The sequence below is a fragment of the Bidens hawaiensis genome, unplaced genomic scaffold (assembly GCF_021521415.1).
Source record: "Bidens hawaiensis isolate Kalapana, Puna unplaced genomic scaffold, B.hawaiensis_p1.1 tig00030282_1, whole genome shotgun sequence".
In the NCBI taxonomy this organism is placed as follows: Eukaryota; Viridiplantae; Streptophyta; class Magnoliopsida; order Asterales; family Asteraceae; genus Bidens; species Bidens hawaiensis.
Window position 1 is genome coordinate 77750 of NW_027505178.1, and position 16707 is coordinate 94456.

Genomic DNA, 16707 nt, shown 5'->3' on the forward strand with positions numbered 1-16707 from the left:
AAACCTTTCATCATCAAACAATAATTTTCGCAGGTCATGGGTCTCACCAAACCCGGATAATTCTTATAGCATCTTAATTATTTGTGAAACCCCTTAATCATCAAACAATAATTTTTACGGAGCATGGGTCTCACCAAACTATTATTGCCATAGTTTCACCAAAAAGCCGCGCGCTCTACCAACTGAGCTAGAACGGCAGATGCTTTATTAGTGCATATATATGAATAAGTCTATCTCCAAGGTTAATGTTATTGCAACAGTCTCTACCACCAGTATCATGTGATTATTGCCATGATATTCACTTCTTTTAATAATAATAAAAAATGTCTCAGTTCTCTGCTAATCCGTTCCTGTAATATACAATAACATGGAAGATTGATAAACAACACAAGCTAGACCACAAAAATGCGGCTGCAAGATGTTGAGGCGTCTTAGGACAGTGGCACGATCATAGCGGTGACGATGATGTGCCAGGGATTAACGAGGAATATTATGATGTGATAGTTATGAAGACACTGATACTTTTTATGATTGTATATTTGTATATATTTTTTTTTGTTAGATATTGTTGTTGAACATATGCAAACATATGTATTATTTTATAAAGAGATGGTTTGTTTAGAACGTGATATTGACCCGACAGGGGTTTTGGACTTGTGTGCACAGCTGCACATTATCTTTCCTTGGTATATAGGATATGAATATTAAACATGACATGCACCTACACAAATCTAATGCTAATTTTATAAGTTCAAATTTATTCTATGTTTTGGTTAGTCCATTTCTTTTGGCGAGTCAAATATCACTTTTTACTAAACTAGTTAGGCTCGTGTGAACCTAAAAGAGTTCACGTATTGATCCATTTATTTTTAAATTTTATTAGGGCGCTTAAGATAAAAGTAACTTTAATTTGAAAATTTCATGTCAAGATGTGTTAACATCATATTAAAATACGTGTATATTCTTTGACATCGAAATAGAAGGCGTACGTGTAACATGTTGGGACGTCATGTTCCAAACATGAGTGAAATTGAAAGCGATTTAAATAGAACAAACTTTGGGAATGGGTGGTTGAGACATTGAGACAATAGTTTTCATGTTTATTATTGTATTTATAAATAAAATCATAAAATTACTAATGTTGGTTTCACCGAGTCAAACCAACAATTAGAAATATATTGATCCTTAAACAAACAGAGAACAACCTAGCGATATGCTATTAGTTTATAAATTCTATGAACACACTCTCAATATGTTTACAATGTACGTGTGGTTATAAGTCTACACAAGAGACGTAGGTTATAGTTATAAAGAATGCTTTATGATTTCCAAAAACTCTTGATAAATTCTAAACTTATTGCCAAAAATTCGGCGATTATGTTTAAAACTGTGAAATCCTTTTAAGTATCTGTAGAGTGCATATGATTATATCATGATTTTGCTATCCACAAGATCTTTTATATTTTAGCTTCACATTTTTCTCAACGTTTGTGAGATATTTATCCGGTCTACTAAATACACACTTTACGACATTGTTGTCTTGAAGATTTGATACACCAATCACCTTTAGATTATATCCTTGATATGAGCTTCGACCAGTAACTCAATGCATATGCTTTGTTGAACAAAGTATCAAACAATGTAAGCTATTCTGTGAAGGCCTACATATATATATATATATATATATATATATATATATAAGGGTCGGTCAGTGTGACTTACACTTTGGAAAAACTGTTGACTACCTTGTGGCTAGTGTCAATGTTCCAAAATTTTGCTTAGTAACCGTCGTCAAGTACACCAACGCATGATCAACTTTTACACAAACTTGACGCATCAAAAAGTGAGCATTTCTAAGCCTCTCTATTATGGTACCTATACCAAAAACATGAAACGCAAATGTTGGTACCAGTACGTCCGACATAAATACTTTACACAACATTGTTCATCCCTACGTAATTACTTATTAACAAGCCAAGTGTTATGATCACTACTATTCTAAGTAGGGCTGTTCATGAGCCCAGCCGAACCGAGCGAAGGCTTGCTCGTTGCTTGGTTCGTTTACAACCGAACCTAACCGAAAAGCAGAAATTTGAACCGAGCGAAAATTGAAACGAGCCAAAATTGAATCGAGCATTTTTCGATGAAACATCAAGCGATTTTCGAGCATCATTTTATTTCTTTTTCACTTTAAAAAATTTTCAGTAATAAACAAGTTTGAAGGTTGTAAGTAATATATTTGTAAATAAATTAGTAGTTTTTAGACAAATGTGTAATATGTTGTTAATTTTTATGAGAAAAAAGTTTGAAGTAAGATATGATAAGCGTGTAAACAAGCTTCGAGTATTCTAAAAACTTGAAGTAAACAAATGAAACCATAAATTTGACGGAATATGAAAAATTTAAAAGGGTTAAAATAGTGTATACTTATATTTATTTGTTTTGTCTATATATTTATATATTTGTACCTATATAATTATATATAAAATAAGTTAAAAATATTCGAGCCGAACCGAACTGAGCAGACCCTTGCTCGTTGCTTGTTTCGTTTACAAACCGAACTAAGCAGAGCAGCTCGTTTACAATCGAGCGAAAAAACGAGCAAGCATTTTCCGAGCGAGTTCGAACAGGCGAGCAGTTTGGACAACTCTAGTTCTAGGCCCAACGGGTCCAACCAAAGAGTCCAACTCAACAGTTAGCACAGGCCCAAATGAGTTAAACGTTCAGGTTATAAGCAAGAATAGAGGATTGTGTAAGGCATAAATTGTCACACCCTCAAAATCCACTAACGGAGTTTTACCGTCAGAGGGTGTGAACTAACAGGATCGGAATCATTAGTTATAATCAAACCGTAAAAAAGTTTAATTGAAAATAAGTGCGGAAGCGTAAAAACCAAAAGATAAAAGTTGCGTCACGCAGGACGACTTAACACCCCATAACAACAGTTAAAAATCAGTTTGCATAAACAAAAGCGTTTCAAACAATGCATGATCCTATACCGCGCGCCCGCCTCGGCTACCTGAGAATAACATACTAAAAGTGTCAACACGGGGTTGGTGAGTTCACAAGTTTATATAAAATAAAGCGTTTAGCGTTTGCGTTAAGCGTTTTGCGTTAAGCGTTTTGCGTTAAGCGTTTTGGGTTACCAGATAGTGTTATGTCAACTATATATCTATAGGTAGCTAGCCTATAAAACAAGTATTACTAAGTGTTCGACACCGAAGCTGACTGTTTATCATTTGCCTTGCCACCAGGTCTATCCCGACCATGGTATGTGTTTAGCCAAGATTACACCCACTCGACCTCCAGTCGAGTTTAGCGTTGGGTGGGGTTTGTCAAACCCAGTAGTACTACTCAACAATGACTCGCTATTATCAATATTAAACGGTTCGATGTGAATGAAGGACTTTAGTTATTGCGTTTGCCACTTAGTCTTTACAAGTGATATATAATCTATATTAACAAAATCTTAAATGCGTTTTCGGAGTATGTTATCTCCCCAAGTGAAAAGCGTTTGAAAACAGTTTAAAAGGGGTAAGTGAACTCACTGTTTTCGAAGAATTTCCCAAAATAATTCACCAAAGGATGTGCGTCACCGACAAAAACTCTCTCTAGCGTTCTAAAACAACAAAGAGATTTTCTAAGTGTCGGAACTATTATCGAGTCTCTAAACTCGGCACATAATACCTATGCACACAACATGTTTCGTGTTTCGTTTGTAAATCGTGTGTGACTTTAACAAGTGTATTTGTGATACGTTACATGTGTGAGCAATTATTTACGTGTCATGTATTCATAATGTACATCACTAGCAATTAGTTCCCGTAAGGGCAATTTGGTCAACACATAACAATTAACTAGCAATTATTCCCCACAAGGGCAATTTGGTCAAAATACGACAATTAGTTAGCAATTATCCCCCGCAAGGGCAATTTGGTCAAAACACGATAATAAATTAGCAATCACCATGTTTCATGCAACTTTCACAAAATTCAGCAACTAGTTTCTTAACGACAGAATTCTACTTGAAAAACTAGTCTATCCCACCGATCATAGCATCACAATTAATTTACCAAAATCATCACAAAAGCATGTATGTGTTAGGTTTCCAGAACATATTTTGTTGTATTTTTATTCCATACATATTTCTCACAAAGATCAATTTACCACAGCAAACTCATAACAGTCAAATTTATGCGCAACAGAATGTTATTTGAAATTCCCGTTAAACGAAAAATCCAATAAATGCAAGACCACTTGGGTTAGGTTCCTAACTCAACAAGTCAACTTTCAGAAGTGGAACCAACCCAATTGGTCTCGTAGTTCATGAGATATAACATTTACAAAACAACCTAACAGCAGGTCTAACAACTCAGCTTTGCACAACGTTTTCGTAAAATCATAAAGGTTAACTTTTACACGTCCAAAAATTGCAAATTTACATTCTTTAGAAACTAGACTCAACCTAGTTTACTGTAGTATCAATTATCTCAATCAATTTTCAAATTTACACCCCGTTACAGTCAATTGAACATCAACAACACAATCTGTCCAGAAACTGTTTGCATCCAAACTCAACATATTAACTATCTATGGACCATAATCCGTTCATATAACACTCTAGACACCATAACCACTATCCATGCATATCAATTACACCATACATACATGGTCAGGGTTTTATTTGATCTCAAAATCAAAGACACAACAATTAACATGTAATAATATCCATTCTAGTTATCAAATCATCATCAATACATCATCAAATCAAACAAGACATATGAACACAACTTATATACAAAAATCGGCCCTAGGGTTTTTAATTAACCCATTAAAAATCGAAATTAAGTATAAAGGATGCAAGGGATAGTCGTTTATACCTTCCTAGCACCTTAATCTTCAATCAAAAGCTTGAAAATTTGCTTGTATGTGTGTGTGTGATTGGCGGCAGCCGTGAGCAAGGGGGAGGGGGGTCCGATCGGGGTAGAGGGAGAGGAGAGAAAGAGAGGCTAGGGTTTATAATATTATTAATAATAATCATGTTACATCTAGGTCCCTCCACTTCAAATTATTAGTTTACTAGCCCAAAGTAATTAGTTTGCATCTTGAATTAACTTCTTAAACAATGTAATCACATAACACATAAGCCTAACACATAAATATTGTTTTAATGTTTCTCGTTTATTCACCAATCGTTTGCGTCAACTCGTTTGCGTTTTGGTGCAATTCCCGAAAGACTACACATTTAGTAAGTGTCAAGCGTCATTTAAACCCTAGTTTAAATGTAATGAGGTGTGCGTTATAGATTCAATGATCTTTAAGTTTGAATTAACGGAGTTGAGTTAACGGAGTTAACCTGAAATTGACGAATGTCACATCATTCCCATGTTAAAGAATTTTCGTCCCGAAAATTTGAGTCAAGTCGTGATGAGTGTCTGAAAAAGAAAGAAAAATTTTCAGTTTGTCATATCATCCCCTAGTAGAAAGAAATTTCGTCCCGAAATTTAATTCAAACCCCCGGTGATTTCTGACGGTTTGTCGGGTTTCGCGGTTTCCGGTGTTTGGTCAGCCATTCAAAAAGTTGAGGATACTTTTTCATCATTTGATCCTCGCGTTCCCAAGTGAACTCCGGTCCACGTCTCGAGTTCCAACGAACCTTAACGATTGGAATCTTGCTGTGCTTGAGTGTTCTGGTCTCCCAATCCAAAACTTCAACTGGTTCTTCAATGAAGCGTAGCTGTTCATCAACTTGTAGTTCGTCCAAAGGGACTACTTGGGTTTCATCAGATAGGCATTTCTTCAAATTGGATACGTGAAAAACATTGTGTACGCCACTGAGTTCCGTTGGTAGGTCCAGTCGGTACGCCACCGGACTAACGCGTTCCGTTATCCGGTAAGGACCAACATATCGTGGGTTGAGTTTGTTTCGCTTTCCAAAGCGAACCACACCTTTCCAAGGTGAGACTTTGAGTAACACTTGGTCATTCACGTGAAATTCGAGAGGTTTTCGGCGCTTGTCGGCGTAACTCTTTTGGCGATCTCGTGCTGCTGCCATGCGGTTTCGGATTTGAACAATCTTTTCCGAAGTTTCGAGTACCAGTTCTGGACCAGTGATTTGGCTGTCACCCACCTCTGCCCAGCAGAGAGGTGATCGACATTTCCGTCCGTACAGTGCTTCAAACGGCGCTGCTTTAATACTTGCGTGGTAGCTGTTATTATACGAAAACTCTACCAAAGGTAGGCGAGGTTCCCAACTTTTTCCGAAATCCAACACGCATGCACGCAACATGTCCTCTAAGGTCTGAATAGTTCGTTCACTTTGCCCATCCGTCTGAGGATGGTATGCTGTGCTCATATCAAGGCGTGTGCCTAGGGCACTCTGTAGCGACTTCCAAAAGTGCGAAGTGAAACGGGAATCTCGATCAGAAATAACTGAGACAGGCACTCCATGTCTAGACACTACTTCCTTCATGTAGACACGAGTCAGTCTTTCCATTTTGTCCGATTCCTTAATTGCTAAGAAGTGTGCCGACTTAGACAACCGGTCAACAATCACCCAGATGGTATCGCATCCCGTTGGTGTCTTAGGTAAACCCGTGATAAAATCTATTGAGATGTGTTCCCATTTCCACATTGGAAGTTCCGGTTGTTGCAGCAAACCAGATGGTTTCTGATATTCTATTTTGACTCTTGCACAAGTCAAGCATTTGCTCACGTAGGTGGCAATGTCGGCTTTCATGTTTGGCCACCAGTAAAGTGCCTTTAAGTCATGGTACATTTTATCTGAGCCAGGGTGGATAGAATATCGGGACTTGTGTGCTTCGTCCATCACCAGAGTTCTCAACTCTCCGTACCGTGGAACCCAAATCCGGTTCTCAAAATATCGGACCCCGTCCGACTTGGTTGCAAGTTGCCTGTTCATGCCCCGCATGAGTTCCGATGGAAGATTATCATCTTTCAAAGCTTCGAGTTGGGCATCGCGAATCTGATCGGGTAAGTTGGTATGAATCGTGAGTTGCAATGCTCGCACTCGTCTGGGTTTATCTGTTTCTTTTCTGCTGAGGGCGTCGGCCACTACATTGGCCTTGCCAGGTTGGTACTTGATGGCACAATCATAATCTTTAAGCAGCTCGACCCAACGACGATGTCGCATGTTCAGCTCCTTCTGATCGTAGATATGCTGGAGACTCTTGTGGTCGGTGTAAATGGTAAACTTGGTACCGTACAAGTAATGCCTCCATATCTTAAGGGCAAACACCACAGCTCCGAGTTCCAAGTCATGGGTCGTGTAGTTCTTCTCGTGAACCCGTAGTGTTCGAGAGGCATAAGCTATAACCTTCTCGATTTGCATCGGCACACAACCGAGACCTTGTATCGATGCGTCACAATGTACCTCAAAATTCTCTGTTCCCTCGGGTAGGGCTAGAATAGGGGCGCTACATAGTTTGGTTTTCAACAGTTGAAAAGCGGATTCTTGCGCGTCACCCCAATTGTACTTAGTGCCTTTGTGAGTCAAAGCGGTGAGGGGTTGAGCAATCTTTGAGAATCCCTCGATGAAACGCCGGTAGTAGCCGGCCAGTCCTAGGAATTGCCGCACCTCAGTCGGAGTCTTAGGTGCTTCCCAGTTTTTGATGGCCTCTACCTTACCGGGATCGACATGGATACCGTTCTCATTGATCACATGTCCTGAAAAGTGAACCTCGCGAAGCCAAAATTCGCATTTCGAGAGTTTAGCATACAGTTGTTCCTTCTTCAATAATTCCAGAATTACCCTTAAGTGTTCCTCGTGGTCAGCCTTCTCCTTGGGGTAGACGAGAATATCATCGATAAATACAATCACAAACTTGTCGAGGTACGCCTTGCATACGCGATTCATGAAATCCATAAATGTGACAATCGTCAATTTCAGGTTAACTCCGTTAACTCAACTCCGTCAATTCAAACTTAAGATCACTGAATCTATAACGCACACCTCATTACATTTAAACTAGGGTTTAAATGACGCTTAACACTTACTACATGTGTAGTCTTTTGGGAATTGCACCGAAACGCAAACGAGTTGACGCAAACGATTGATGAATAAACGAAAAACCTCAAAACAGTAATTATGTGATAAATATGTGTTAGACTTATGTGTTATGTGATAACGTTGTTATAAACGTTAACTCAATGTACTAGAACTAGTTAATTAAGCTAGAAAAACAACAATTGAAAGTAGAGGGACTTGAGTGTAACATATATTATTATAAATAATACTAAACCTAAAACCCTAACTCATTATTTCTTTCTCTTCCAAAATCCCGATCGGAACTCTCTCCCTAGGCTCCCTTGGCTGCCGTCGACTTATACACACATATACACCATCAATTTCATGTTTTGATCGAAGATTAAGGTACTAGGAAGGTATAAACGACTATCCTATGCATCCTTTATACTTAATTTTGATGTTTAATGGGTTAATTGAAAACCCTAGAAGCCGATTATGTGTGTATGTGTTTCATATGATGTATTGATGATGTATTGATGATGATTTGATAAATAGAATTGATATTGTTACGTGTTAATTGTTGTGTCTTTGATTTGAGTTCAAAACAAAAACCCTAATCATGTATGTAATGTGTAATTGATGTGCATGGATGGTGTTTATGGAGTCTAGAGTGTTATATGAATGCATGATGGTCCATAGATAGTTAATATGTTGAGTTTGGATGCAAACAGTTTCTGGACAGATTGTGTTATTGATGTTTAATTGACTGTAACGAGGTGTAAATGTGAGAATTGGTTGAGATTATGGATACTACAGTAAACTAGGTTGAGTCTAGTTTCTAAGGAATATAAACTTGTAATTTTTGGACAAGTAAAGGTTAATTTTTATGATTTTACAAAACCGTTGTGCAAAGCTGAGCTGCTAGACCTGCTGTTAGGTTGTTTTGTAAATGTTATATCTCATGAACTACGAGACCAATTGGGTTGGTTACACTTCTGGAAGTTGACTCATTGAGTTAGGAACCTAACCCAAGTGGTCTTGCATTTATTAGATTTTCGTTTAACGGGAATTTCAAATAACATTCTGTTGCGCATGAATTTGACTGTTATGAGTTTGCTGTAATGATTTGATGATTGTGAGAAAACTATGTGGAATAAAAATATAATAAAATATGTTCTGGAAACCTAAGACATATGTGCTTCTGTGATGATTTTTGGTAAATTAATTGAGATGCTATGATCGGTGTAATAGTACAATCTTTCAAGTAGAATTTCTGTCTCGGTGAAACTAGCTGCTGAATTGTGTGAAAATGCTTGAAACATGATACTTGCTATATATTTGTTCTGTTTTGACCAAAATGCCCTTGCGGGGAATAATAGCTAATTGATTGTAATGATTTGACCAAATTGCCCTCGTGGGGAATAGTTGCTAGTTAATTGTTATGTGTTGACCAAATTGCCCTTACGGGAAGTAATTGCTAGTGATGTACTTTATGAATACATGACACGAAAATACTTGCTTACACATGTAATGTATCACAACTACACTTGTTAAAGTCACAAACGATCCACAAACGAAACACGAAACATGTTATGTGCATAGGTATTATGTGCTGGGTCTAGAGACTCGATAATATTCCGACACTTAGAAAAATCTCTTTGTTGTTTTAGAACGCTAGAGAGAGTTTTTCTGTGACGCGCATCTTGGTGATTTAATTTGGGAATTTCTTCGCAAACAGTGAGTTTCACTTTCCCCTTTTTAACTGTTTTCAAACGCTTTTCACTTGGGGGAGATAACATACTCCGAAACGCATTTAAGATTTTGTTAATATAGATTATATATCACTTGTAAAGACTAAGTGGCAAACGCAATAACTAAAGTCCTTCATAACATCGAACCGGTTAATATTCGGATAATAGCGAGTCATTGTTGAGTAGTACTACTGGGTTTGACAAACCCCACCCAACGCTAAACTCGACTGGATGTCGAGTGGGTGTAATCTTGGCTAAACACATACCATGGTCTGGATGACCTGGTGGCAAGGCAAATGATAAACAGTCAGCTTCGGTGTCGAACACTTAGTGATACTTGTTTTATAGGCTAGCTACCTATAGATATATAATTGACATAACACTATCTGGTAACGCAAAACGCTTAACGCAAAACGCTTAACGCAAAACGCTGTAACGCAAAACGCTTAACGCAAAACGCTGAACGCAAACGCTAAACGCTTTATTTTTATTTAAACTTGTGAACTCACCAACCTTGTGTTGACACTTTTAGTATGTTATTCTCAGGTAGCCGAGGCGGGCGCGCGGTTTAGGAACATGCATTGCTTGAAACATTTTTAATTATGCAAACTTATTTTAAACTGTTATCATTGGGTTTTAAGTCGTCCTGCGTGACGCAACATTGGTTTCTATGGTTTTACGCTTCCGCGTTTAATTACTCGTAAACGTATTCATGGTTTTGAAACTTTGTTTTTATGGTTTGATTATAACTAATGATTCCGATCCTGTTAGTTCACACCCTCTGACGGTAAAACTCCGTTAGTGGATTTTGAGGGTGTGACAATAAATACGGCTGGTGCGTTAGTTAAGCCAAAAGGCATAACTGAAAACTCATAGTGACCATACCGAGTCCTGAATGCCGTCTTTGAAATATCTTCTTCGCGCACTCTTAGTTGATGGTAACCAAATCGCAGATCGATCTTCGAGTAGTAACTCGATCCTTGGAGCTGGTCAAACAGATCATCAATTCGGGGTAAAGGATAACGGTTCTTAATCGTCACCTTGTTCAACTCCCGGTAGTCGATACACATTCGGAAAGTCCCGTCCTTCTTTCGGACAAATAAGACCGGGGCTCCCCATGGCGATGAGCTAGGTCGGATAAAACCTTTATCCAATAAATCTTGCAACTGAGTGGACAGTTCCTGAAGCTCCGCCGGTGCGAGCCGATACGGAGCTCGTGCTATGGGTGCTGCACCGGGGGTCAACTCGATTTGGAATTCGACTTGTCGAATAGGAGGGAGTCCAGGCAAATCCTCCGGGAAAACTTCCGGAAAATCTTGCACAATCGGTATATCTTCAATTCGCTTCTCTTCCGCGGGTTTCTCAACAATCTGTGCCAAAATTGCCGGATGACCCTTTCGTAGATACTTCTGCGCCTTCATGAGGGTGATAACGCTGGTGGTCATGCCGCTTCTCTCGCCCCGGATCGAAATGATCTCGCCGGAAGGGGTAGTAATGTGGACTATCTTGTCATGACAAATAACCTCTGCTCGGTTCTCGGATAACCAGTCCATGCCAACCACGACATCGAAACTACCAAGCGTAAAAGGAATAAGGTCGATATCAAAAACATGATCTGACAGTTTTAACTTACATCCCGCAAGTACATGAGTCGTTTCTACAGACTTTCCGTCGGCTAATTCTACTGGAAACTTAGCATCTAACGGGGTTGGAGTTAAGTCTAAGAGTTGAGTAAAGGCTTTCGACACAAAACTCCTATCAGCTCCAGTGTCAAATAATACAGAAGCAAAACAATCGTTCACAGGGAACTTACCAGTCACCACGTACGGATCATTGCGGGCTTGACCCGACCCAATAACAAAAGCTCTTCCTTTACCATTGTTTCCACCACCACTGCCACTTCCATTACCTCCATTGTTGTCGTTCTGTTTCAGCTTGGGACAATCTTTCCTGAAATGACCCTCCTGACCACATTCGAAGCATCCCTTAGCCGTCATAGGTGGTTTAGGAGCACCCTTTGCCGCCAGGTCTTCTCTACAGTCCTTTGCCTGGTGACCCATCTTTCCGCATCTCAGACACTTGACACGGTCACACGGCCCAGCATGATGATAATTGCACCTGTTGCACTTCGGATATTTCCCAGCATATCCGCTCGAACCCTGCCCGCCACCGTTGTTATTGTTATTGTGACCCTGATTGTTGAAGCCCCGAGTGAATTCGGGTTTACGGTAGTGTTGTTGCTGTGGGGGGTTCGAGGATGAGGATCTGGTGTTGTCAAACTTTCTCTTTCCATTGCTCGGGTTGTTGTTGCTGTTGTCAGTAATCGGGTTGTCACGGGCTTTAGTGGTTGACCTCTAGGTGGTAGCGCACCTTAGGTCACTGCTTGATCCGTTAGTTTGTGAGCTAACCGAATCGCTTGTTGAATCGTGGCTGGTCTGGAAGACGTCACCATGCCCTGAATTTGCGGTGCTAACCCATCAATATACATTTCAATCCTCTTACTCGGTGGGTCTACCATCCGTGGACACATCACAGCTAACTCGTGAGAACGGGTGGTGTAGGCTTCGATTTCTGAACCCACCATCTTCAATGACCAAAACTCGGATTCCAACTTTGCGTTCAGCGTTTTGCGTTAAGCGTTTTGCGTTACCAGATAGTGTTATGTCAATTATATATCTATAGGTATCATTCTAATTATATTTTAACGCTTTAACCGTCGAACTAATTCCCGTAACCTTCACCAGAAAATCGGCCATACGCAATTAACACTGATTAATGAATTTCATCGCAATTACTAGTATAAATAGAACCCACACACCAAGATAAACTTTCTCATCCTCTCAAATCTCACTGATATATCCTCTTTAACCCCATAATCCTTCCTCCAAGCTCGGAGCTTCGGCCAACTTCGTTCACCCCTTTCCCGGCATCATTCGAGGTAATTAAAACATGGTTTTGAATCATTTTAATCCACTAATCAAAAACCCTAACTTAATTTTAACAAACATGGATTGGATTAATCAATTGGATTTCTAGGGTTTGCAGAATTATGGATGAACCTGTATTATTATATACAATAATCCACGGTGGTTGCCACGTAAGATGTTTTTTGACAACTCAGATTGACACGTAAGAAAAAACATAACGGAGTTAGTGCTCCGTCAGTCGCGGACTGGTGGAAGAAACGAATATTAAAGTTGGGACCGTTGCCAGCCAAAATGAAAGTTGAGACCAGCGCTGAAAAAAATGAAATAGTTGGGACCAATAAAAACCAATTTTCCTATCAAAATTAATAGTTTGTTTTGTTTTTGCTTTCAACTTTAGATGATAAAACACATAACAATGCAATATATTATATAAAACTAAATAATGTATTTTTGTTGGTATTAAAGTTTTTAAATTAAAAAATAATTATTAAAAAGAACAAATAATAGATTTAAAAGAAAAAAAAAAGATAAATATAAACTATTAATAAGAAAGAGAATGCATTTAATAAGAGAGAGAGGTGGGAAAATATTTCAAGAAACTATCTTGTGTAATGCCATGTGGCATTAAAAACCTTTATTTATTATATAGTATAGATATATCCAAAATAATTCATAAAATGATCAATGTTCAAACTAGAGGGACCAAAACTTCCAATACATGAAAGCTGCCCCTGCTGGTTGCCGGAGTGCTGCGCGACGGCCCTAGGCCCGCCTTCGCGTGACGCGGTGGGATAGCTGCACAGTCAGCTCGTTTATATTGTTTCCTTAGTTCGTTTTTGGCATAAAATCGGTTATTTTCGGCATAAATCGCAAGAATTAAGGGCCAAGGAATCGTTTTATTACTGATATACATGTTATACCTCGTTTCTTATTCACCAAGGTCAGATCTTTATGATATATGCTGTGATTCTTTCATTAAATTACGTAATTTCTTGCTTAACGGGCCAAAACGACTATAATTGGCTCGGTTTAGATTTTGCTATATAAACTAACCTTAAATCACCTGCCACAACTTTACCTAAACCCTAATCTTCATCTTCCAGCCATCCACACTCTCTGCCTCTCTAAATTCTCTTCGGTTTATGGTGTTTCGTTGAAGATTCGTTATTATTCGGTTGAGTTGCAAGATTTAGGACCTTTGACTCGATATATCTCATCATTCGTGCACATTTCGGGTAAGTTGTAAACTGAGTTTTCGTTCATCAACATTCCCTAGTCGATAACCCTCAATCAATTTCTGAGATTGACTGGTCAATTGCTCTAAAACCCGTAAAAGGGTAAAATAGTCAGTCTGTTTAACTTCTCGTTTTCTCATACTTCTGGTCGGATTCAATGTTCGGTCCAGAAGACTTTTCTTCTCGTAATTAAATTTTAAGGGTTTTGACCAAAACCCGACTCCCGACTCGAAGTTCGGATTCTAGTCAGACTCGACTCGTTTAACTATTAAAATCGACATAACTCGAGTTATACTTATCCGTTTGGATTGATTCCAGCGGCAATAGTTTCGCTTTTACTTATACTTTCATACCGTTAAGTTTCAGGTTCTGTTGATTATCTTCGTTCGGCGCGTTAATCGGAAAACTCGTTGTTTATTTCTTAATATCATATTAACTCACTTATCTTAAGGTGAGTTTTGTCATTCCCCCGTTTTCACATATTGTCAAACATTTTGGGGGCGTATACGTACTTGAAGTATTTATATTATACATATCTTAATCATTAGCAAACGTTGTATTGTGTGTGAATTGCTAGACTTAAATTGCTAATTGATTACTTGTTTACTTTGCGCATTCGGAGAGGTCCACCATGTTCTCATTATAGTATGATCATACGACCGTCTAGTTTTAACCGGCACCCGATTCGCTTAGCAATGGTTCACTTGACACTTATTTGCTCATTAGTTTGGTTTGTTTACCGCTTTACTTACGTTTTGCTACTTTTCATATTATATATTATTGCAAAACTTAATGACTTGCTCACTCAACATATTTGTTGACAAAACTATTGTATTTTCTACGTATATGCAGGTTATCGTTTAAACTGAAGACTTGGAGTATTGGACTGTTAGATTGAGACCCTAAGCTATTTCAAGAAACACTTTATTTAAGTTATAATTTGGATTATTTCTATTTTGTCATGGATTATCTGTTTTGGATTTATTTGCTATATTTGGATATTTTGTTTTATTTGGAATAAAATTAATTATTATATATTGCCACAATTATTGCATGATAGTTACCTCGAGCTATGAGCAATCATGCTCACGCCCCGATATTTCCGTCTTAGGTTGGGGTGTGACACCGGTGAGGCAATGTGAATGGGTAGCGTGTTTGGTGGTACGATGGGATGTCATATTTCGTGAGTTTGAATGGTGTCGAAAAAGAATAGGCACCAAAGCTAAAAAGGAGGAAATCTTGTCGATCTTTTTATTTATTTAGAGTTTGATTTACAGGTTTATCTTATTTGTTTTCATTCTTTTGACCATTTGGCTCTCCTTTTTAATCATTTATAAGACGAAATCTAGGGTGTGACTCAGTGACTGGGTTTGTTGGACACTGAACTTATTTCTTTAATATATCGACTTCTGAAGCTTTTCATTAACGATCTTTTGGTTTCAACCGTGTCATATTGATAACCATTTGTTTACGTTTCTGTCTTATACTCCTGTTCAGTCGAGTTGGATTCAACTTTGACTAGGGATGCAAACAAGCAAAGCTGCTCACGAGCTTAGATCAATACATAATTAAAAAAGTGTCAAGTTTTTTCAAGCTTGAGCCAGGCCCGAGTCTAAAATAAAGCTCGTCTAGTTATCGAGTTTGAGCCAATGAGTGACCTGCGGGTCTATTTAGGTGGGTCAAGGATCTTTTCCTTACCCTACCTCTATACCTAGTTAATTTTTAAATACTCGGCCAGTTAACTAACAAAGGTTTAAGCCCAATAGTCCACACTAACAATAGGTTTAATCTAGATTAAGTCCAAGTTAGAGAACTTAAAACGCATGGTACTAGATGATTCTTTGATATTACATAAGGGAAATTAAAGTATCTTGGCTTTGGCATTATGTTATGAGCGGGCAAGGCTCCCGAAATTGATCAAACAAGAAAGGAAATTAAAAATAATTTTTAGATGTACATTCTAGGGCTTTTTATACTCTACCTGATTGTCACAATATTAATCTTGCACTATGTGGCATGACTAACACTCCTATTAAATTTAGAGAACTTTTTTCTCTTTTTTTCAGTAATACAACACATTTCTCTATTTATCCTTTTCCTTCCATTTTGCATTATAAAATGGGACCTCCTGTAGCGATTTATTCAATAGTTTTAAATCAAACTAGGCAATGAACCCGTTGTGTTACGGTGGCGCCACAACGCGATTTCGGTTGGATTCGGTTAAGTTTTTAAGGCACTAAGTTCAAACGAAAAAACTTCTAAACAAGGTTGTAAAAGTCGTTAGGCGGCCCTAGGCGGTCAACTGGGGAGTTGCGAGTACTCGGGAGTAGTCAGGGATTAATCGGAAAATACCTAAGGAGTACTCGGCCGTGGCGGGGAGTACTCGATCTAGGCGGAGAGTAATCGGGGAGTACTCGGCCGCCTACTCGGGAGTTTTACAACATTGCTTCTAAACACCTGACACGAATTCGGTCGGTATTAGTTACGTTCGTTATCAACACTAAATCCAAAAAATAAATAGCATTATTCGTATTACTTATAATACAATAAATAATATGTTTAAAACGACGTTTATTCGGTCTGTAAAGCCCTGACGTTGGTAAAACTTTGGCCTAAGCGGTGAGTGACGCAGCCTTGATCAGTATAGCTAGGTTAGGTTCGTTATGGTACCTGAACTAAACACTAAAAATATATATGGGGAAAGTGAATACGATGCTGTTAGACGCGCAACCTTACACGCCAAACCCATCAGACAACTGAAAAGGAAAAACCCTAAAACTGATTCCTTCATAGTTCATCCTTCTTCG